General features: G+C 39.1%; 3 long non-coding RNA genes across 3 annotated transcripts in view; 2 read left to right on the plus strand and 1 right to left on the minus strand.

Annotated features, from left to right (window-relative positions):
- Positions 1-1,082: 1,082 nt before the first annotated feature.
- LOC106950745 (uncharacterized) lies at positions 1,083-16,256 on the minus strand. Its single transcript, XR_001425677.1, has 3 exons — positions 16,140-16,256; positions 1,899-2,056; positions 1,083-1,438 (listed from the first exon to the last, which is right to left on the minus strand). It is a non-coding gene; the product is annotated as an uncharacterized LOC106950745 (long non-coding RNA).
- An 893-nt stretch (positions 16,257-17,149) lies between these two features.
- On the plus strand, positions 17,150-19,182 carry LOC106950747 (uncharacterized). The gene is made up of 2 exons (XR_001425678.1): positions 17,150-17,406; positions 17,607-19,182. It is a non-coding gene; the product is annotated as an uncharacterized LOC106950747 (long non-coding RNA).
- A 4,034-nt stretch (positions 19,183-23,216) lies between these two features.
- The window catches only part of LOC106950749 (uncharacterized), a 5,095-nt gene continuing 4,242 nt past the window's right edge, over positions 23,217-24,069 (plus strand). Inside the window, exon 1 of the long non-coding RNA XR_001425679.1 lies at positions 23,217-24,054. This is a non-coding gene — a long non-coding RNA (uncharacterized LOC106950749). The remainder of the gene's footprint in view (positions 24,055-24,069) is intronic.

Raw genomic sequence — 24,069 nt, forward strand, 5'->3', positions numbered from 1 at the left:
TTGAGTTTTGGTTAGGGGTAGGGTTAGGTATGTGATGGATAGGGTTAGGAAAAGGATAAAGGTAAGGTTTAGGCTGTAGAAATGAATGGAAGTCAATGGAAAATCCCCACAAAGATAGCAACACAAACATGTGTGTGTGTGTGTGTGTGTGTGTGTGTGTGTGTGTGTGTGTGGGTGTGTGTGTGTGTGTGGCAACAACAATTCTGAGTTAACACTTGGAAGAAAAACGACCTGAGCGACACTTTGAATGGAAGAGGAAGATGGCAGAAAAATGAAAAGCTGAGATTCATTGCAGGAGAAGGTGCTATAGAACAGACGGGTCAGGTCACGCTCTTATACAAACACTTAAATCCATGAATCTTTCATAGTTGGTACTTTAAGGTAAGAGGAGAAAACATTTTATTTCCAAAGCGCGATATGCAGGTAAAGAAAAGCGACTCCCACACATCCGCTGGAGGACAGCTGCAATGCTTTTTGCTTAGCTTTCTGACGAAGAAATGTTCTGCTTGTGGGTGAACAGAAATAGATGTGCTTTAGTTTAATTTAGGTTTTATTTCTAATAGCAACAAGATTCTCAAATAAAATCCTGCTTTCTCCCAATTTGTTTCTCCTCATTTTGTTGTTTTAGAGATTGAACAATAACAAGCTCAGACAAGATCTTTGACTATGGACTGTGGCAACTGAATCTTTTTCAGTAACTAAACATTTTTATCTTTACTGACAAAATCTCTTCTTTAATTATGAAACTCCAGTAGTTTTCAGTTTCGTCTGTTCAGATCATTAAAATACATTTTATTTCTATTAATTCTGCTAAAAATAACATATTGAAATAAAGTTTTCTTTAAACCCAAAGAGAAATTATAGTCATTGGTTTTTACTTTCATGTTCAAAGTTTCTTTAAAGAGTTTTTTTTATGGTCTCTCTTTGTTAAAAACAATCAATTGTTCAAAGAGTTTATTTGTGCATTTTGTCTACTGGTGTCCTTTCAGTTCTGTGGTTTAATTTGAAAAGAAATCAAGCTCAATTTGGTGACAATAAATAATTTTTGCCATGAACTTTTCTCAAGAAAATATAGACAAGTCTGCATTTCTGCATACATCTTTATTTCCATTTCATTCAGGTTAATTCTTAGTTTAGCCTAATTGAATTCAGTTCCATTCAGTTCAGTTCATGCTTGACTAAACTCTCTTTTATTAAGTTAGAGAAAAACAGGCTACACCATTTCCAGTCAATCATAGGGAAACACACAAAACAGACAAAATCAACAGTTTTGGACTGGACCAATGCATGTGACCCCAACAGCACTAAAAACTTAGTATCTGTGCTTCCTCAGTTCAGTTAATCTCAGTCAAATTCAGTTCCATCATATTCGTTCCAGTTTATGTCTTTGGCAGCAGTTCACAACCAGTAACACACAAGGCACTGGAATATAGAATGGCTGTAATGACACACATTTATGTTAAAGGGTAAAACTGAAGACTTAGTTCTAAAAATGCAAGCTAAAATTAAAGTTTTGAGTGACAAATTCAAATGAAAATATAATTCCCCTGTCCCATTTACAGCACCTATTGGTGCTTAAGAAGATCTTAATGCATTTGAAAGTGGTGACTTCTCTGTCAGAAAATGCAGACTTATGGCCAAAAAGCACATCATGAACACTGCACACTTTCACAAATCAGTGAGAGCAAGAAACATGACCAAGCAGCAGCAATACAAGTGAGCCTTGAGCTCAACATCAATATCTCTTATTGATTTCCCTTTTGTCCTGACAGAGAAAAATTAACAATCTTGCAACAATAGACTGTGCTATTTAGTCTTCTGTTCCCTCCTCTGCACTTATCTCTCTTCATTTTCCACTATACAGACTTTCATTACTCAAGCTGAAAGTAATGACTTACTGGTAATAGCTGCAGTTTTTCTTTGCGAGGTGTAGATGAGAATCAGAGGCAAGGCGGAGGTGGGAGGTTGCAGCTTCCCCGTGGTAATTGTATCTCCCTGGATCCGGATCCAACAGGGTCAGGTATCATTAAGGTTCAGGAAGAAAGGTCATGGAGAACTGTACAGGAGGAGACATGCCCTTTTGATGGTATTAGCTTTTAGTGGCAAATTGCATCAGCGTGACTTAACTCTGCGTTAGCAAAATAAGTCGACAAAGTCGACAAAGTCTTCAATAAACACACATGTTAAGGAGAATTTAAAAAGACCCATTTAAAAAGACTCAATGTCTCACAATGTGAGACATTGAGTTTTATAGCTCAATGTCTCACAGTCTTTGGCTAACATTTAATTGTATCACATTACCACAGTTTTTATACAGCGCCTTAGTGAAATATCACACTGGCTGCATGTCCATGCTTCCATGGACCATGGCTCTTTCATATTGCCTATTTATACCCTTAATGAAATGTATATAAATATATATATATTAAACCTAAAGGGAAATTATAGTCATCGATTTTAATTTTCCTGTTCAAAGTTTCTTTAAAGAATTTTTTTTAAATGTTTGAAGCTGCAAGAAAAAAAAAATCTCTTAAAGAAGTCTGTGTTGCAGCAGACCCAAAGCAGGCTCTGACTGAAGACTCCAGATGGCTGCATTACATGAAAGGGGGTTCTCAGGATTATCTATTATATTTTCAATTTCAGGAATGTATGTCTTTGTAATATATATGGAGTATCCAGAGGAGTCTTTCAGGACAGGTCATGCTTCCTGTTCAGATTGTTCAAGTTTTAAACTAATGGTCCCTGCTCCTGTTATTTTAAACAGATGATGGATTCTCCACCAAAAATTTGCAAGATCTTCAGCAACAAGAGAACCTAAGTCTGCTCTTTCTCCATGGAGAAAAATCTCAGCATTTTATCAAAGCATCCAAAGTTTCCCCTAAAAATTAATTTTGCAAACTTTTCGTTTTGCACCACCAAATGATAATCAAGATCAGCAGATTCTACTCACATTCCTCACTTAAAAACATTAAGTTTAAAGTAAAATTACATAAACTAATTACAGATTAATTCTAGAGCATAATAAGTTAGTTGTTAGTATCAAGTTGATATTTTAGTCTTGTAAGCAACAGATGTTAACTGCAAAAGAAAAATGACGAATTCATCATCATAAGATGATAAAATATATCACCATAAGGCTTTGTTCTACTCTTTTGTAGACAAAGTGATGTACATTCCCTGTGCAATGCTTGAAGAAACAAACAAATGGCATGTAAAGTAGCTTATTTCGCTCCATGTTCATTACTTAATGTGGGTGTTTTATTTGTATCATCATGGTGAAGGGGAATAGCACTAAATGGCAAGAGAAGGGCTTAGACTTGAACAGAAATTGGCTCAAAAACAAAGAAGCTTCCGCCTAATGGCCGCCTCCTGCGCGTTGGGGGGGCAGACAGTTAAAACCCCTCCCTCCGCCTCTCCTGAGATGGCGAGCTGGAGTTAAACAACCCATGTGGTCACAACACAAGCCAGCCAGAATGGAGGACTTCAAAGCAGCCCCACACAAACACCTCACACAGGGACCGTCTGAGGGACCTCCGGTCATGTGACTCCAGGCCAGGTGCACTCAGACCGGACCCTTGGCAGGACAGCGTAGTCCCTACCCTTGTCAGTTTTGATCATCAGCCAATCAGAGGGCCTCCCCCACCTCCCCCCCACCTTTGAGGTTCCCATTTTGGGGGGCATGGGCCACCTCCCAGATTGGCTGAGCACCTGCTGCTCTCCAATATGCCCACCCGCTCCCCACAGTGTCACAACAGGCCTCTCATTCACACTCCTTCAAGGCCCCCCCAGCCCCAACAACTCCCCCCGCTTTCTCACTGCCTCTGCCAGGTGGGGCCAAACACATGCCCGCTGTCTCATAAACACAAAGACTTGCCAGCATTGCCCAGTTAGCAGCGAGGATTCCTGAGAGACAGACTTGTGTTGAGGGAGGAGCCCAAACAACAAAAAGAGAGAAAATAAATAAATAATAAAAATCCCAGAAAAACATCCAACCTCGGCATCACGAAAAGCAGATGACAGACAAGACACAAACACACACGTTTAAAATTAATTAGACAATGCTGAGAACAAAAGAAACAAAGGCTCAAAAATGCTTCTGGGAGCTGCTGCCTACAAAATGATAAAATACCTCAAGAATGAAGAAACACGACAGAGAAAGGAAGAATGGCTCAGATAGGAAACTGCCCTGTCTGGGGTTTCTTAAGTTTCTCCAAAGAGGCAATTTTGACAAATATGTCTGACCATCTAACCACACTGTTTTCCTATTAACGGCCTCATATTGGAAAGCGGCAGCACTATGAGCTCCAAAAGTCAGTCAATAACTCATCTGGTTCTCTGGTCTTTTGTTTTTTTTTTTTACCTTTTCAACTGGCTGCTGTTCTTTCTTTATTCATCTGCATGTACGGCACTCTCTTCTCCTATTAACCTGTCCCTCTCAGCAGACGATTTGCAGCAATCTCAGCCAGGCAAAACCAATTCGACAGACAGTGTAAAGCTCTCCACTTTGCCTAAGCTCTGATTGGAGCTCTTGAACTGAAAATTATGTTTTCACAGCTTTCCAACACCGAATTAATGCCAATTATAATAGGCATCTGAGATGAGGAGGCAGAGAAAGCAGCTGCTATATTTTAAGTCAAAGGAACATATTGTCAGAGCTAAATGTTAATATGACATCCAGCTTCTGGCTGTTGTAATTTGCATTTAGAGCATCAACGACACTTAAAGATTTCATTTTTCAATTCCTTCCTCACTCCCCTCGTTCCTTTCTCTCTCCACGTCTGCTCGTCCCAGTGATGTATGTCAAAACAGAGTAACAAAGACAGCTTGTGGAAGTGGAGATCATGAGAACAGGGACGTTGTTCTCATCTTGTACATATGTGAACGCCATTAATCCAGTAAACAGTGGATAACAACAAAAAATGCAGAAAAAATTTTGAAATGAAAGGAGTGGTGAGAAATAAAGAACAACGTCAACAAAGGGGGATTTGTGTTGTGACAAGGAAGAGAGATGGTTGCAGTTGCAGAGAAAAATTAATGGCAAAGCAAATACTCTGTTCTTTAAATGACACTACTGCAACCTTTGAGTTGTAATGTATTTGTTCTCCTGCCTCTACCTCTTAACTCCACCACTTACCTTTTGCACAATTTACACCAAAGGCTACACAGTGTGACATTCCATGCAGCTGTAATGAGACAAACGCTGATTTAAGAGTTTGACATATTTTAACAGTTTTGCACTTGTACCAGTTTTTGGTGCTCATTTACAAGTTGCAACGAAACTTGCAACTCATTACAGTAAGATTCTGGCAGGATGTTTGACCTCTCTTCTTGGCAGTGTTGGTTGAATTCATTCACATTGTTTTCTTGTTTTTTTTTTTGGCACAGGCTTGAATTTTGATTAGACTACACAGATTTTCACTAATAGCGAGTTTGGAGCTTTAAAAAAGGCCACACAGAAATCTTTTGGTTTTCTAAAAGCTGTTTTATATTAATGTTTTGTGTCTTTATCATATTGTAACAAGAAACTGCCCCAGATTTTAACCCCTCAGATGCCAGGGATCACCTTCAGATGAACTGAAACTGATATGGATGTTCAAGAACGTCCTAGAACCCAACGAGGCTCGAGTCTAAGATTGGATGTCAGGGTTGGCATACGAGGTCATAACTTACTTCTTTAGGTTAAAAATAGTTTCAAAAATATTATTTTGTATTTATATGACTCAGTTTGCTTGCTGTTCTTGAACCCCCTTTTGTTTTTTACGCTATAGCTTAAAATCAGCTATAGAAGACAGACAAAAACACAAGTTTTTGTCTGTCTTCATCTGCCGCTCTCCTTGATTTCAAGTTGCGAGCCACTTTCTTGTGCCAAGATGCGTGCGCTTGAAATTACAGTTGAAATATTACACGCTCTGTGCAGGCAGAGTGTCACGAGCGTAGTGTAATTCCCAGCGATGATCACACCTGTTCCGGCTCCATCTGGATCTCCGACGTTGTCCTCTTGTATTCAGTGCTCCTGTTGATGCATCCCTCCATAGTCCTCACCTCGCTTGGCGGTTTGTGCTCTTTGATAAATCATTTATCAGCCGAGTCAGACAGGTCATGCATCAAAGCCTTTTCTGATGGGGAGATTCTGCACATTTCCTCTGGAAAAGATCCGTCCTGTGTGTGCTGATTGGGTGGCAATGGAGCAGAAATGGAGATGATGTGGGTCGAGGGTTGCTATTATTGAAACATGAATTGTTTAAAAAAAAAAAAACAACAACAAAAAAAAAAAAGTGTATGCAGATTGACTCTGCTCCTTTTTTGCCTCTAAAGAAAAGATTTACAAAATAAATATGTCTACATTTAGGCAAATGAGATGAGCATTAGAAAATGCTGGAGAGAATTGGGCCTTATTCTGCAATGGCTCATCTCTGGAGGCTGCTCCGTGGTTGTAAAACCTCATTAAAATGAGCAGAGATAATGGAAACAAGCTTGATTATCTAGCTAATGACATGTTGTCTCATAAAGGAACAGAGGAGCTACAGAGCAGGCATTAGCTACTGTACATTACTGCATAAAGGGCAAAACAGATCATAATTATGACACTTTAGGCTAATGGCCGTGTTAATATGCAGTAAATGTAAACAGAAGTTGGGGTCAGAGTTGGATTAAGTCACCTTTATTCAATAATGAGACACATTTTGCATTGATGGCACATCTACAGCCACACAGGCATTGAATTTGGAGTAGTTTCTGCTCTCACGACAAATTTCTAAAATGAATGCTACTCGTTTGACCCTAATGAGCAGCACTTGGTTGGCCTTCGCCACACCTTTGGCAATTTTTGCACCAGCCTACACGCTGCCAGGTTTCTGCGGCAGGTTCCTGTTGCAGGAAGTGCGACAAAAGTCTACTGAGCAAGAGAGGGAATGCAGTGGGTCTGTGGCTATCTGCCCAGGCAGCAGAGGGATTTTTTTGTGTGACTGAGTGTGTTTTTTTGGACTCCCATTCGTTTTTTTCCACTCACACAGGACCTCTATTGTGATTTCTCTGGCTCTTTGCGGCAACATTTGACAGAGGGCTTCTGCCATTTCCCTGCTTGGCTCTCTGCAGGACTTTAAGAAGAAAGACAAGTGAGAGACTACATCCTGAATTATCTTTCAGAGCGGAGATGTGGAGTTTTGAAATGTCAACTGATATGAAAGGATCCGCCTTTCAGATTTGTTTCTGCCATTTACACGTTTTACAAGTGTTCTGCATTTAAGTCACATTAATGACTGGTCATTTGATGTAATTATAGACAAATTCTTATCTAAAAGCCAAAAAAATGTCCTTTAAATGTCAGATTATGCAGTTTGCTTTAGAAAGGTAAAAGTATAAGGTCTCATCTTCATCGCTATTACATATTCATTGTGATATGCTGTTGACATTTGGGGTTTCTCAGCTGTCAGACGGATGTTTGGAGATCACCAACCTGCGGGATCAAATGTCAGCCCAGGTGACTACGTCCCTCCTCCTCCCAGTTGCTCATGCCTGTCCCTCCCCACGCCGGAGACCTCCTCCCCTGTCAGTCATCCGCCTTCCAGCAGCGGGAGAGGCTGAGCGAGTCCAGTCACATCTGTTATTTTACAGGCAGCTTGCGTTCAGCCCCAGGGATCTCATTATTTCCCGAGCTGTCAAGGGAATCGTTCATGAACCACTCAGCCGCACGACGATACACACACGCACAAACACACACACACACGCGCGCGCGCTAAAATTGGATGCTTTCAGACAAAAAAATGTAGGCATTTCTTCCTTATGGAGGAAACTTGCTCAACTATACATACGCAAAGACAAACAGAGACACGTGGAGGATGGTGCAGAGAAAATCTGCAAGGAAAAAAAAAAAGCAACAACTCAATATTCGGGACTTGTAGTCTGGCCTGTGGCTGTTTATATGGGATTAAACTTTGCCTACAAACAGATGCGCAAGGGGAGAAAATGCAGTCTTCAAAGTAAAAAAGGCTGCAGTCAGAAGGCAGGGAGGTGCAGACTTAGACGTCCAACTGCAGCTTCGATGCTTCTTGATGTTAGACAACTAATTTGCAACCCACTTCTGACTATCTTTGACATGGGAATATAGGTAAATACTTATTCCTGTGTGCTTATAAAAGGATTAAGTGAGGCAAAAAGGGATGACCATGAGAAGTATGTTATATATATCGTAATGCAACCAATTGTATGGTTTTTTAGGGGTGGCTTGCCTATTTACATCCCATGCTGTCATCTCTTTGCTGACACAAACCCAAACACACTCACATGCAAAGAAGCCTTCATCTTTGCTTGGATAGATTTCAATTCTATTTAATTTTTTTGTCTGATGCCAACCACCTTACATTATACAATCAAGAGAAATCTTAAGTAAAAAGAAAAAGCTAATTTTTGGCACAAAGAAAACTTCTGCAGAGTCTGGCTGAGGGAGCCCCTTTGCTTCGACTAAGGGGAGAGTGATGAGTGAGTAGATGAGAACTGACAATTAATAAGAATACATATAACAAGTTGATCTAACAAGTGACTGGAGATGTTACATCAGCAACTCTAGAGAGAGTGCAAGATTAAATGAAAAGAAGGAGTGAGGAAAATAAAAAAAACTTTAGAACCAGCAGATGGGCCTATTCCTGCACAGAGGTTTTAGTACCACCTGAGGCATCAGAGTTTATTAGAAACTTTAAGTTCCAAAGTGAAAAAGGTAGCAAACTTCCTTTATTTGATATTTACTGACCTATCACAACATCTGCTGCTTGTTAGAAAGCTATATATAACATCTTTCCACCCATTTTTCTTTGATCACCCAAGCTCAGCTTGCAGAATTTATCCAACAGGGAAACTGAGACATTCCTCTATTAGACTGTCCAACTCCTTCACTGATAAAAGCAAACATGGATGGATCTCTTCCAAATGCAATCCATTTGTCATCTCAATTTGCAGAATCAACTTGACATCCCATTTGCCAGCAAGAACTTGCAGCTACTCAGTGCTTCTGATCCTGAGGTATTTGAACCGCAGTAGAAATGTGCAAATCCTCCAGGTTTTTGGTTCACTGTGGGATCTCCTCTTGGTGTAAAATGTCTAGACAAAAGGGAAGTCACTGTGAAGCCTCAAATGCTAGAATAATTTCTGAAGGCTCCCTTGAACAAAATGAGCTTCTCAGCAAGTTTTAAGGATGAACCCAGATATCCTTGTAAGAAATGAATGTCATTCCTTCTGCCATAACTCAAATCTCTTGACGACTGATTAAGTCTCTCTTCCATGTACCAATGAAACATCCTCATCATAGCATTAGAACATAATACGTCTTTCCATTTCTTGCCCCACCGCTCATCAACAAGATGTAGAGTATTGATATTCTTCACCCGAGACAGAGACCCACTCCCAAATCAGAGAGCATTGTTTTCTGTTCCATGCAGGTCAATGCTTGAAAGCACTGAAAGATTATCAGCAAAATGGTACAGTTGTAGTCAAGAAGTTGCTTTCTTCTCTAAAGCTGTGTCTTGAAATCTTGCCAATGGATGTAACTGTCGAAAACCTCATTCTTAGACATTGAGAAGCTGACTTACACCAACCACTTGAAAATCGACAATCATACTTAAGTGCACTGAAGAACAAAGCTTAAAGAGTGCAAAAGATCACCAGATTTGTTGAGGTTGGTTTTTCTCTATCGTGAGATCTTGTCAGAATACACCAAGGCAATGAAACTAGAGCCCAGCTCATACTGGGAATGATCAGTGTCGTTGGCATTTTGTGCCGACACTGAAACAATCTTTTCTTAGGTCAAACTGGGACCAAAAAAAAAGTACCATGATGCCCTAAATCCAAGTCTTAAGACTGCATTTCTGCCATTTCACTGGTGTCTTTAAGTAAAAGCCTGTAGTCCACAAGGGCTAACAAAATCCACTTGGGACATAATGCCTTGTACCACATACAGTACTTATTCAACATGCTACCTCTAAACCAGATTTAGTAAAACATATGGAAATGATTGCATACCTCCGCCATGAGAACTTCCTGATATATCTAGAAAGATTAAGTATCTATCTTACATAGCCAACAAACCTGCAGCACATGTGATCTAAATTTTCTTTGAAATCCGACCCCTTCATTTTTCACTGCTCACTTTCAATGTCCATTCAATAATTTAGCACACTCTTTGCTTTTAGAAAACATTTCCGTGCCAGCATGCCTTTTGTGTTGGTGGTACACCATCAAGCTGCTAGGAAACCATGTCAGCATTTTTCTACCACTATCTAGTCTGGCCTAGTGGTTTAAGATCAGAAGTGGACATTAAAATTCATAAAGGAAGGCTTTAAATCTAAAGGGATGTTAGAGAGCAAGGCGAGGAGATGAGAAGATAAACACAAGCCCTAGGTCAGCTTGGCCAGACATCAAGCCTCAGGCCAAAGCGAGGACTCCGTCTTCTTGATTTACTTGCCTGGGGAAGCCGACAGCCTTTATTTTTTTCACAGACAAACTGAACTGTCTTGCAGGAAACTTCACAGAAGTACAGTACTTTTCAAAGCATATTCGGGAATGACAGACTTGCTTTCCAGGAAATATACAATCTGATGTCTACTCCGCTTCAGCTACAGCAGATTAACCTGCTTGTCCAACTGGAGAGGAACAGAAACTTTGAACAGACTCAAATCCTACTTTAAAAGAATTTTAATCCCCCAACTATCTTAATGGTGTACTAGCTGAAAAAAAAAATCCTTGATCTGATGCATTGCTGCGAGACAAGCTCCACCACAGTTTCGTATTTATAATATAATCTCTTGCCGAGAGCTACACACCAGCTTAGACAATCCTTTTTAACCAGCGTCTTATCCTGCGCCTTGTCCACCCTGCGACAATCATTTAAATACTCTCTCCACATTCCTCTCAACGGAATATTTAAGATTATTTTCCATTTCCTTCCTTCCTTGGCTGATAATATTTCATCATGGACAATACTGAGTCCTTTTTAAGGTAAATAGACAAATATAACTATAAAATGCAATGTTTTGGACTAATGGACAAATAAATGCAATAAGAAGCAGCTTGACTGATGCCTGTCAAAAAAGGACTGAGATGCATTTAGAAATACAGCATTTAAATGGAAAATATTCTATTTACTTCAGTGTAGTTACATTTTTTTTCTTTTTTCATTTGAAAGCACAGCATCTATCTTTGCCTTTCCCCATATTTCCTTCTTTTATGCTCTTTGCTTTCAGACACGTTTGCAACACTCCAGTGAAGCTAATGGATTTTTGATTCTTTCACCAAACACATTACGCTCTCTAATAAAAAAGCCTGAAGAAAAGAAGGGAAAGGGATACAATCTAAACTATTAGGCCTAAATATAAGTACATCATGATGGGGGCTCTGCTGGTGCAGGAGTTAACTTGTGCTGCTCTAGTATGACACCTAGTGGTACTCCACGATTCGGTTGGAGGTTGTGCAACTTTAAAAAAAATATTCTTATTCATTTTATAGTCAAAGCGGTAATAAAAAGGACCAATGCTCAATTTGGTACCACATACAGCAATAATTACAGAACTATATCATTTCTGTTGTGTGAGATTGTGTAGCTGCAAAATCAATTTAACATTTTACCAATAAATATGAAGGGAGCTGTATCTGTTTATTCAAAGAGAAGAAACCAACTGGAAGTAAAATATATTAAACTCAGATTCACAAAGGAGCCTTCATGTAAATAAAAACAAAAGGAATCAACCTATATTTTTTATAGTGAAGCATATATCCAAAACTGCATAGTCAGACTGCACCATGTGAGCCATGCTGGCTCTTTTTTTTTTTTTTAAGCATGGTTCTTCTGTAGTTTCAGATTCACAGCAGTGGGAGTGAATATTTTATGCTGATCTGTGAAGAGGACTCCTTGATCAATTTGATTCATTTTCACCTCCATATTTTAAAACTTTTTTTTCCTGGAAGAATCTTCATTTCCTTTTCATGCAAGTGGTAAAAAGTATGTCTTCTGTACTCTCTGTAGGTTTTAATACCTCTTTAATTCCCTTTGAAGTTGGGAAACAGGCAGAAAATGTGAATTTTGGGAATTAAGAACTAAGCTTTATACTTTGGTAGCACATATATAATATTTATCAAGTCTACAACAGCTCTATTGATTTTCTGCCACATGTCTGCCATTATAATGAAGACAGCCGATGTCACAGCCACAGTTTAATGAGTGGATGTTCTGACAGCCTTTCTTTGAGTAATTCAAAGCGAAAAAGCAACAATATTGGTTGAGACTGCGCTTTTGAATTTTATTATGCAAACAAAATAACTGTTCAGCAATGAAATAATGATGAAATCGAAATAATTTTTGGTTTTTGTCATATAATTTGTCACATTTGTCATTTTCATCAATAAGTCTTCTCTATGTCACACAGAATATAGCTTCACTACAACTGCATAGAAAATGTATGTATTTTAGGCGCAAGTCAGTTTTGGAAAATGTTTCAAATGTTCACAATGAACTTTAAATTTTGGGGGGTTTTTTTGCTTTAGAAATGATATTTTCCTAAAAAACAAAACAAATGTTGAGGGATCTAAATCTATCCCGGCTGCAGCGTCTTTCTTTTGTTTTCTTCTGACAGACAGAGGTGGAAGGGATTTCTTTTAAAGAAGCCTCAGATAACACAAAATAGCAGATGGAATGACATTACTGATTCAATTCATACACAGCAAAGAGATAAAGAGCCTCAGAACTTCTGAAGCTTGAAGAGGCTTACAAAGTAATAAAGGTGAATATGGTTTATTAAAGAAGGTGGGTGTTTATCTTAACGTTCTGTGCAGGCGCTGCACAGAACGTAAAGTCCAATGTCACAGCATGATTTAGCTAACAAAAATAACTCCAGTGCCACTTTTTTCCGTTTTGACTCTCATTCCTCAGCTTTGTGGAGGAGGATTAATCATTTTCTCCTTAGGAAAAAAGATATAATAAAGCAAAGAATGACGTCAAAGGGCAAATGGTAATAGAAAGTCACAGAAAAAAGTAAACCGAAATGAAATTTGTAGCGACTTGCAGAGATATAAGCAAGCCTCAGATTTACACCTAAATCAACACCACAAACGTATGCTGCAGAACAGTCCAAAGCAGGCAGCATGTCTGTGAGATCCCAAATTGCTTTGATTCTTTACACATATCAAGAACCATTTCTATGTAAATTTGCGGCTCTTCTCCATCCCTTGACATTGTCATTCAATGCTACTACAGCCCAAATTTTAAATCAGACTCTGACGTTGTTGAATACAAATGATGATAGAGCCTGAGCAAAGAGGCCTTTCACGTGCACGCCTCTGCCGTGCCAGGCCGTTGCCTTGGAGGCACATGACGGTCAGATGAATAACACGTCTCCTATGAAACCACTAAAAGACAATCAACAAAGGTACTGTGGACAAAACTTATGTATGTTTTTGAAAGTAGACTATTTATATTTGCAAATATTTACATGCAAACATAGGTGGGATTACAACATCTGTCATTCTATAGATTTTTTTTTAATTGTGGAAGAAAAAAAAAACCCAATGATACAACCTTTCTTGTACACAGCTGTTACTGTTTCGCTAGCTGGTGGAAAAGACCTGACATTGTTAAAAATCACCAATTTAAGTCCAAATGACTCGCCGCTGTTTTGATTTTCTGAGTTCCTGGAAAGCCATAGATTTCAACAATGAGTATGAATGCCAGTATGAGTTAATCACTAACGACTCAGATGAATAATACATCCACAGTCAGACGTTATGTTGTGAGAAATCCCCATGTTTTCCACCTCGATGTGCAGAGAGCTGTGTCTCTTGGAGATGATGGGCAGTCTGTCTGTGAACTACAGGCAGTCCTCTCTGTTCTGTCTCAGCTTCTTTGCTTTGTTATTCATTTCCTCTGTAAGAGCAAAGCAGTGCTGGCCTTTTTATTGTTTCTGCGCTCTCCGTAGCCGTTTCCAGCTGGGCAGGAAAGATGCTTTTAAGGCGGTTCTTGATATGGTAAAGGGCTGAGCATTCATTTTTCCTATTGAGATGTTGCAGACCCACTGAGCATGTCTTTATTTAGCCTTTCAGACACACAAAGCAGGCGACCAAAACTAGATTTGTGGTTAAAAAAAAAATTTCTCTGATGTAATTTTTTTCTGCATGCTTTAAAGCTGTGGTTTGGAATCTGCTCAGTATTAAAGGGTCCAGTGTGTCATTGAAAATAACGCCAGCCTGAGGCATGTCTAAATAATCAGTTGCTTAGGCCTTGGGTAATAAATATTTGTGTATAAATAATGTATCATAAACAGTGTAAAAAAATGTTAAGTGTACATTTTATTCTAAATATTACCAGTGGCCATTTAATGTATTTTAAGAATTAAACAAGACACAGCAGGAATCTGCAACTTGGCTCTTACATTCGCTAATGTGGCATTTAATAACTTTGGACAAAAATAATAATGAATTAACCAGTATATTAAAATGTCAATGTAACAATTAAATGAATAAATAACAGTACTGTTCTGTTTTTACAACAATAATGCAAGAATACTTTAGTGAGGCTGTTTTTTTGTCTTCAGATTGAAAACTATAATTTTCTATAAAGTATGGATGTGCCATTTAAGAAAATGTAATCATTCCTTTTCATGTAAAACATTAGTTTGTAAAGTACAAACAAGTGGCCAAAAATTGTTCTTAGGGTAGTAAAGGTTGCTAATTCAGATAGAACAGAATGTAGCTGACGTTACAACAGCAAGTCCCTTAATTTGTGAAATTTCTATCCATTCTTTGGTGAAACTATCTCAAACTAATAATTTGTGTGTACAACATCTGGATCCATACATCCCTATAGCATAAACTGGGTCTACTCATGGTTTCCCATATGAACCTTGTTTTTATAGGCCCAAAGACACTGGGACTCTTTTTCTTGTGGACCTTAGATTGGTGGGCTCTGATCTTTTTAAATATGCCTTTAATTCCCTGGCCTTGTTTTCAATATACTGTTGGTCTTGGGTTGTTGTGAGGCAGTTTTTGATTTTTATATGCCTCACCTCATGAAAGAATGTCACCTCATGAAGGGAGTGTATTGTCAGATCAAAGCTCTGTGCCTCTGTAAATACCTTGGCTACCTCTCGGTGAGCTAAGTCCACCTTCCATTACCAGCAACATGACTGGCATCGCTGATTTCCTCATCTTCTCCCGCTCATTCTCCTCTCCACTTCATAGCCCAGCCCAGTCCTCACGCTCAGACAGAGAAACTCATTATAGCTACGGATTAGATCGATCGGTATGGAGGGGGGGTTGCCCAGTGGAGAGGCAGTATGCATGGGCCAAGCAATTTATGCCAACAATGGAGCTCATCTCTGCATATCCTGACTGCAAATCACTCCCAAGCAAACCAGTGGGTGAAAACACACTTGCTCCTGCACAGAAAAACAATCATGGGTGCACCACTCTTTATTTAAAATTTTATTTATACAGTAAGGCACTCTTAAAATTTAGTTTTAAATGGGGCATCACGCTTTCGTAAAATAATTTGTACCATCAAAGAATTCACTCTAAAAAAAAAAGCCCTGATTTTTTGCCATAAATGAATAAATAAATTAAAAAAAAACACCCAATGCTACAACAATATCTAACCTCTTACTGGGAAATCTGCTGCACACTCCCAGACTCCCAGCAGTGGACCATTATCCTTCCTAACATATTCTCAAAGCCCCAAAATCTCTCTTCTAAGTGGTTTTCTCTCTACAGGAGGGCCGAGCCTCCTTCCATCACCCTGGAAACTAGAGAAAGTAAACACAACTGGGATTGAGTTGTTGCTCCGCTGCCTGTCTTCACGGTAGCCTCATCTCGCTTCTTCAGGACCCTTGGCCCTATCTTTATTTCCCAGTGGAGTATTATTACTTCCAGTACCTGGTTCACCTTACTCAGCCTTTGCCGGTGGATGTGCATGAGTGTATCCATGTGTCTGCACCCAGTGTTTTGAGGGGTTAATAACAGATTAGGCACCAAAGCCATGAGTAGAAAAGCTGATGTAGCTTTCCATAAATTACTCACCTTTTGTCTCTACTTCTTCCTTATTTGTGCATCTTTATTATTAGTTCTGTGTGGAAATAAATGGAAAATCTGTGTGGCTAATCCCTTACCTGGTTAAGAGTGATAATGTTGGTCTCAGCTGTTAGCAGTGCAGAACTTATCACAATTGAAGGATTTTGCATCTGTTTCCCCTTAAAAGAAGAGAAATAGTAAGAGAAATTATCACAGGAGACAAAATCCCTGCTCTTCCACTCACTCGCTTGTATTGAGTATGTTTCAGAAAACAATACAAAAATATCAGAACTCAGTACAATGCCAACTAAACTCATGGCAAAGTGCTAACTACAGCAGCTTATAGTCACAAATAAAAAGAACAGAGGCTTCCCTTCACACCATTTTTGTATTGCCCTTGTTTACATGAAATCCATTTATCAGTTTTAAGCATTTTAATCTGAATTATTTAAATGTTTTTTTGTAGTACAGTCAAAACTAAATTTCTAAGCATGAAATACAAATTTGTCTAATCAAAATAATGAAAAAAATACATAACTTGTATTCACAATACTCAGAAATCATAAGCAGACGGTGCATTACTCTTATTTAAACAAATCAAACTACCAGACGCCATAACGGGGTATGAGGCCTCCTGCCGACAGCAATAATGCTAAACTAGTTAGCTGAGCACTGCTACGTGATGCATACCAAATACTTACAAACACATACATATATACGGGGATAACACACGTTCACGCGTCATTCTCTTAATTATTTGTATCCCACTAATTACCTTAATGAAGGGAAATAGTAAGAAAAATGATCATAGGAGACGAAAGTGCTGTTCTTCCACTCACTCGCTTGTATTCAGCTTGGGAAACGAGAACGCGAGTGCCCCTAGTGGATATTGTAAGTCATAGCGCTAAACTAACCTCTCTTCCATACAATTTAATTACTTTGTCTTTTGTCTTTTTGCACATTTTAAATCAAACTAAGTAATCATATAAGTGCAGACAATAACAATAAATAAAACTAATCTTACTAAATTCAAATTGATCCGCATTATACTCAACAGCATGTTTATGTCAACTTAAGGTAACATAGCTACCTGTTAGACACTTAGAGCTGAAGTGTTTTCCAGCTCTAAGTGGCTGGAAAACACTTTATACTGCCTCTTTAAGCTATAAATAAGTTAAATAGAGACAATGCACTTGCAGAAGTTGGCTATTTGTTCTACAGTATTACCTGAATGAAAGAAATTCAGTGATTGATTGACCGATAACCAAGTGAACTCACCCAGTTAAGCTCATATTTGGCCAGTTTGATCACACGGTAAGCAGCTGATGCTTCACTAATATAATGGCAAGAGGAAGCTTCTCCACAGTAAGTGATAATCATAATGACCATATCTGTTTCTCTGCTGAATCTCAGCTCACATATTGTTATATCACGAGCACATAAAAGGGGGTTGCTGCTGAATTCTGAGCAAACAATGCGAGACCTAATTAGGACAATTAAGGATGCTGATTACATACCTGAAACATGGCCAACAAACAAAACAACCATCTTTTCCCTTCCCCAAGGACATGGACGGGAAACAATGTGCCCATAATCCCTCCCAGCACATGGCCGCTGTCCTTGGCCTGAGAAGGAGCAGCATCCCACAGGCAAAAACATGTTCTCATCTGGACAGAGGAGATAACCGCACCTCACAGCCGTGAGCCTCCCTCCCACTCTCCCACCAACCTGTCTGTGCAGCACCATCTTTCCTCAAGGCCTTGCAAGCTTTTTAGAAACAACTGTCCATCAGAGCAGAGCACATATGCGGACCGAAACCGCAGCACAATGCCACAAACTCTCAGAGAAGATGAGAGGATGGAGGAAAAGGGGCTGCAGAGTGAGAGCAAAGCTTTGTGTTTTATTCTTTTTTTTCCTCCTTTGCTCTTCTGTTGGCTCTTATTGTGAGCTTCAGCCTTTGATTTGGACAAAGATTGGAGAGCTTAATCCCCTCTCTAAGGGGGAATGACACACAGGGCTTTTATTTGTGACCATAAAATCAGTTTAATTTAAAATCAATGTCTGACTTCTCCATGGTGCGACTACGACGGGTTTCTCAGACAACGCACTGGCTATAGAGATTATCATATTGACTCACTGACAGGGACAAGTGGAAGAAGAGATGCCATGCTGCATGAGGCCACAACAGACATAGTTACAGCCTAGAGCACTTCACAGTATAGAGATCTGCAAAATAAAGCAGGTGCAGCTCAAGTGCATTCTGACTGCTTCACTCTTAGCTGCTCAGATCACATCTCTGAAGCTGCACCGACTTTGCTGTGAATATTTTAAGGAACGTTCGTTTTGTATGTATTTTAAAACACGACTGTTAGATTTCAATTTATTTGGTGATTGACATTGCAGAATGTTCTACTTTTTTTTTGGAACTCCTTGGTTTGCTTCAAAGTATGTTTTGGGAGTTTTTTTGTTGGTGTGTGCTGTTGTTTCTTACAGGTTTGGCACCATTTGAAAAACCTATTCAACCAGCCCACTTTAGATTTAAGATAAACATAGAATTGATTCACAGAGAGCGATATACAGTTTCAGTATGTTGATTTATAACTGATCTGACTGTTGCTTCTGGTTGGAGCTAATCTCTCTGTATAACTATTATGGAGTACTACTCTGCAGTGATGACTCATCAGCTGGGCTTAATCAGAAATAGAGTAAATAACATTTTGTTTCTACGCTCTGCAGCTCTGGACTCAATTCTTGAAAGAATGGACTCTGCAGAAAACAGCTACAAAATCTTACTGTATGCCTTCCATTTTCCAGTAAGGGTAGCTTTTACTACAATTTTTGTCGTATTAACAATATGCAATCAGGTTCAGTTTACATTACCCCTCTGGTAAAAATCTAAGTAAACCCAGTCGGTTACATTTAGCAATTAACAATTCAGCAATCCAGCAACTTGAGCAACTCCAGAAACTCCAGAATCTGGTTTAGTAAAATTTTCTATCTTTTGTGACTTGTTTGGAGCAAACACAAAAAACATAGAAGCATTGATTCATGAGTACTTTCTATTTACAGCTGCTGTCACACTGTTTCCTATCTAGCAAATCTATATAAGTTGATGAAATGAAGATAACTGCATAAAACAACGACGTCTTAGTGAAGTATGTGCTTCTTGTTCTCCCATTTCGAGTAGTGCATTTACATTAGAATCAAGGGTGTGGTATTCCCAGTGTCCCGCTGTGTCAGAATGGATATGATACATTGACTCTATAATCCCCATGCTGTTTTATTTCTATATTTTATGAGTCCATATCAACTAACTGTCTGGAAATTCAATTTCACCGCTAAATGAGTGCTGATAAAGATAATTCTTAACTGAATTAATTACAAAGTGGCTTAGTTTCACTTTCAGATTTAAGCATCTGGCCTGCAGGGGATTGTGAAACTTTATCAGTGCAGACAGCAGAGAATAGCATGTGGTCAAGCAATACTAATAATGTAGAGTAAACGTGAGAGCCATGGTGATCATGCAGAGAAACTTTTCAGTGTGCAAAATCTGTGATATTACTGCTTTCTTGGTAATTAAGTTGTGCATGTTAGGGTTAAAAGCCTATCATCAAATGTTTCTCTCCAGTGGCCTTGTGTCGTTTAACATCACTGAAGCTAAGATAGATACACAAAGGTGTGATGTGGTGGTAATGAAATTAAGCACACATATCTATAGGCAGCAGTGCTGGCTTAATCTCAGAGACAATTGAGTTTTCAATACAAAAACAAACAATTCCATCTTACCTTGAGGGTGTTCTTCTGCTGCATTTCCTCTCAACTGTGTGCCATCGGGACATGTAATTAATCAGAAATGATTACATGCAAAAGTGTTTTCTCAGCTATCGCCAGATTTTGAGTGGCAGCACATATTTTTTATATGCAATTATTCCAAAACCTGTCGAATACCCATAATAAGCCCAAATTATCTGCATGACTTGATACATCTACGGCAGCAAATTAGTTCTGTTGGTGAAACTAACCTTCTGAAAAGAGTCATGGTCTAAACCCTCTTTTTTATTTCCTCTCTCGCTCTTTTGGTTGTGAAAAGATGTCTTAGACTCAGCTTATTCAACATCTTTCAGATCTTTCTCCAATTATTTTTTGCAGAAACAGTCAGTGGAACTCAAGTGCTTCTGATGATCCCAAAAGTGGCCAAAAAGGACAAATAATGTAGCGTAAAAAAAAAAAAAAGTTAGAAAAATCAATGAGCACAGAACAGCTAGTGTTTGGTTTGGCCATTATCTTGGTGAGTAAAATCAAATATCATATAGGCTGCAGTGCTTTAAACTGAGGCTGATTGATTTTAAAAAGCTTACAGAACCTTGGAGAGTCAAAAAAAACAACAAAAAAAACATCTTTTCTTATATACTGGCACCTTCTTTTGAGTAAAAGCCGTTTCTCCTGGTGATTTTCACATTGATGGGAGCACAATTATGTTCATTCCTGCCTTTCTCTTCTCATTTTCTCAGTCTGTGTGCGTCTCCACACCAACAGCTGCTTCTCCTTTGGCTGGTTTCCAAATGGAGGACGACTGAGGAGAGTGAATGGGATTTTAATTTCACTTGTTAATGCCGCTTTTCCTCATTCTTCCCCTCCCACAACCTTCAGCACCAACAATACAAGCAGAAAAGTTCAGGAGGGAGGCAGAGGGATGGGGGGGGGATAAACAGCAGCTTGTGAGTGACATGAGAGTACGATCTGAACATCAAGCTTGTAAATTAAGAGGATATTGATTAAGCATGAGTGAAGAGTTTCACTCTCCTTTCTTTTCTCTGTTGTTGGTTAATTAATTATGAAGTGGCTCAGAGGGGGTGAGGAGAAATGAAGCAGAGAAATTGCTCCCAGACCTCCGACAGCATGATCCGTCTTTAAGCTAAAAAAAAAAAAAAAAAGAAACTGTTCTCTGTTTAAGGATTTAAAGTGCTCTCAAACTGTATAGGAGCTGCCTTAAACATATATGGTAGAACAGTCAAGTCATTTCAAAATGAGAGACGACAACTTTATACTTCAATTCAGCTGTTGCCAGGGAAACATAAGCTAATTCTGTTTCTCTGATGATCTGCGGTATGAAGCACCTGGCAGGCCAAGATCAACAAAGTGCTCACACATCATTGTGCAATGCGGTCAAAAAAACAAAACAAAACAAAACAAAAAAAAAACAAACAGGATGTTCGTTTGGTATAATTCCCGTTGAAGACGCAGCTTGAGGAACAAACCCGTGCCTGAACAAAAACACACTTGAGCTGGAAGACAACATCAGCAGACATGTCAAAAAAAATGATGAGCGCCATTCTTGTGAAACTTAAAACATCTTAGTATAAAAAACCCTGAAGCCCTTGTGTTCTTTAAAACGAGAGGCTGCAGTGCACCCGGGCGGGGGGTTGAGGGTGAGCTGTGACATCCATCCTAAGTGAGATGGATTACACAGAGCCAAGTGGATTTGAATAACAAGCAATTTACTGGCTCTGATGTGATGCTGCAGAGGTGCAAGTCTCCTGCAAGAGGAGGCACTGAGCTCCCATCACACCAGGTGCTTCACTGAAACCATTCCCCTGCCTCCCAGTGAGCTGACCCGTTCCAACATGAAGCTGCATGACATGTAGACGCTCTGCTTTATCTGATGCTGCAGATATCAGTTTCTGGCTTAGGTAATTATGAACAGAACAGAACCAGAAACTCCAGAGCAAGTCGATAATCGAGGGCAGTAGGAATTAGATGCAATTAAATGGGACAAATGAGCTAAAAATTAAATAATTTAGCAGAAATCATAAAAAAGCAATGACTCTCCCTTGTGATTTGCACCATACAGTCTTCGTACCTATGCAGCAACCAATCGGAGCAAGAGGCAGATGGCCTCTCTGGAGAATCCATTAACCTCGGAGGTCACCAGACTGTGACCTCTCAGGGTCAAACCTAGCTCAGGAGAGCCAGTAATTGTCGTTGAGTCAACATATAGGGTTTAATCTAAAATGGCCTTTGTTGCCTGATAAACTGTATAGAAAAGATGGATGCGGTCATCGTTTGATAGGGGGATGATTTAGGGTTATTCTATTCTTCTAGGGCTTTAAAATGTATCCAAAAAGGGAATCCACCTTCTGCATGAAACACTAAATTCAGTTGTTTTTATGCCTATTATTAAGGTTTTATTAGCTCAAATCATCCATTTGGAGAAGCATATGTGTGAGGCTTAAATGGAAAGAAGAGATGCATGTTTTAGTCAGTTTTAGATGTTTTCCCCTTCCAGCACATCTGGTTTCAATAACTGAACTTTGTGTTATTAACTCTGCAAAGGCTTGGAAACAAACTCCTCAGATAAATTAGCTGAATTCAACCTCAAATGTGGAAAAAGCTGGAATTTATTCATTAACAACTAAGATTCATCGGTAATGTCGTCCAATTGTACATGAGCTGCATGTAATACCAGATTCCTTTTAAATTCAAATAGTTCAGGTTGTTGACAGTTTGATATGTATCTCAAAGTTCCAAAAGAGTTAGCAAAAATATGGAAAAGTAGAGAATTTATGTTTTTTCTTGGCTTCAGTAAGTTTGAAAATTATTTGCATTTCAAGATTTTATTCCCTATTCCATGTGAAGAAAAATAAACATCCATCCATATATCCAGTTTGGTTTATTTATTTATTTAAATATTCCATAATTAGGGCTGAGTCACTGTGAAAACATTTGTAACTCATAGTGGTTATACTTCAGTAGTGACTCATAGTTTGATTAAAAACAATAAAAACTTGAGTATGTACATGTATAAAATTCTGACAAGGAAAATATTGTCAGCTTCCTAAAAAATGGCCTATGTTTTATTTATTCATTTATTTTTATTTTTTGCCAAAAGAGATTTTGTTAAAAAAGATAATTTAGGCAAAAAACCCATCACTTTTGGAGAAGAAAATAAATACGCAAGTCATTATTTAAAGAAGGCAACTATATGTAAGACTAGTTACATGGAAAACAGTAACCAGTGAGTTTAAATTCACTGGGTGAGGTGTTCCCTCTAGTGGAAACAGATCGACACTACAACGCATATTTTGTTAATTGAATATTCACTCGGTTGTAGAGTTATCAGCACGCTTTGAACTATTAAATCGTTTTCTGAATGCATTTTATTCATGCGTGAATAAAAGGCGACGTGAACTCGGAGTCAGAGGACGTAAAACTTTATTAATTTCTTATAAAAATGTCACAAAAATTCTTAGAAATTCCAACAGGTCCTTTGGGTTTATCCACAGGGAGATCAGGCCTGTTTCACAGACAACGGGGAACGAAGCGAGCGCACTATTGCATCATTATTCAATCCTCCCAGTTTGATCAGCTGCTGCGACCTGTACACGAATCCACCAGCAGAGGACATGCTGCCTCCGTTGAACTCCTCCTTCCCTCTACCTACATCCCTGACTCCTCCTTGCTCTCCTCCGTTTACTCCCTTTACTCCCCCATCCTGCTTTCCCCCCCATTTTTTTTAAATTCCCTCCCCATTCTGACCCTTCGTGTCCCTAAGCTCTCCTTCTCTGATTGGTTCCAGACGTGCCACTGAGCTCTTCTTGCCGACTCAACATTCCACAGCTGGAGACCGCGTACGCACATCTCACACACGCACACACACACGCACTCACACCTCCTCCCTTCCCCCTCAATCTTGTTTTTTTTTTTCCTCCCTTTTTTTCACAGCAGCTTAGTGAAACACCAAAAGCCTCAGACTGAAATGGCTCCAAAGCATTCCTGCAAGCAGAGAGAGGGAGAGAAATGCACTCAGAGACAAGAGCAGGAGAAGGAGGTTACATTTTTGAAATCTTAACAAGATGTCAAAAACACACTACAGATGGTAGGTTTCTGAATTTGGTTTTAAAAACTCTTTGGCACTGAAATATGTATATACACGATTGAAGATGTTTTCTTTTGCGGCCGGTCAAAGAGTTCAAGTGTTGGCAATCTCTGCAGGACAAGTAAAGCTGCTTCCAGGTAAGAAAAAAAAAA

The sequence above is a fragment of the Poecilia latipinna genome, unplaced genomic scaffold (genome assembly GCF_001443285.1).
Source record: "Poecilia latipinna isolate Pla-1442-1.1 unplaced genomic scaffold, P_latipinna-1.0 Scaffold420, whole genome shotgun sequence".
NCBI classification, from domain to species: Eukaryota; Metazoa; Chordata; class Actinopteri; order Cyprinodontiformes; family Poeciliidae; genus Poecilia; species Poecilia latipinna.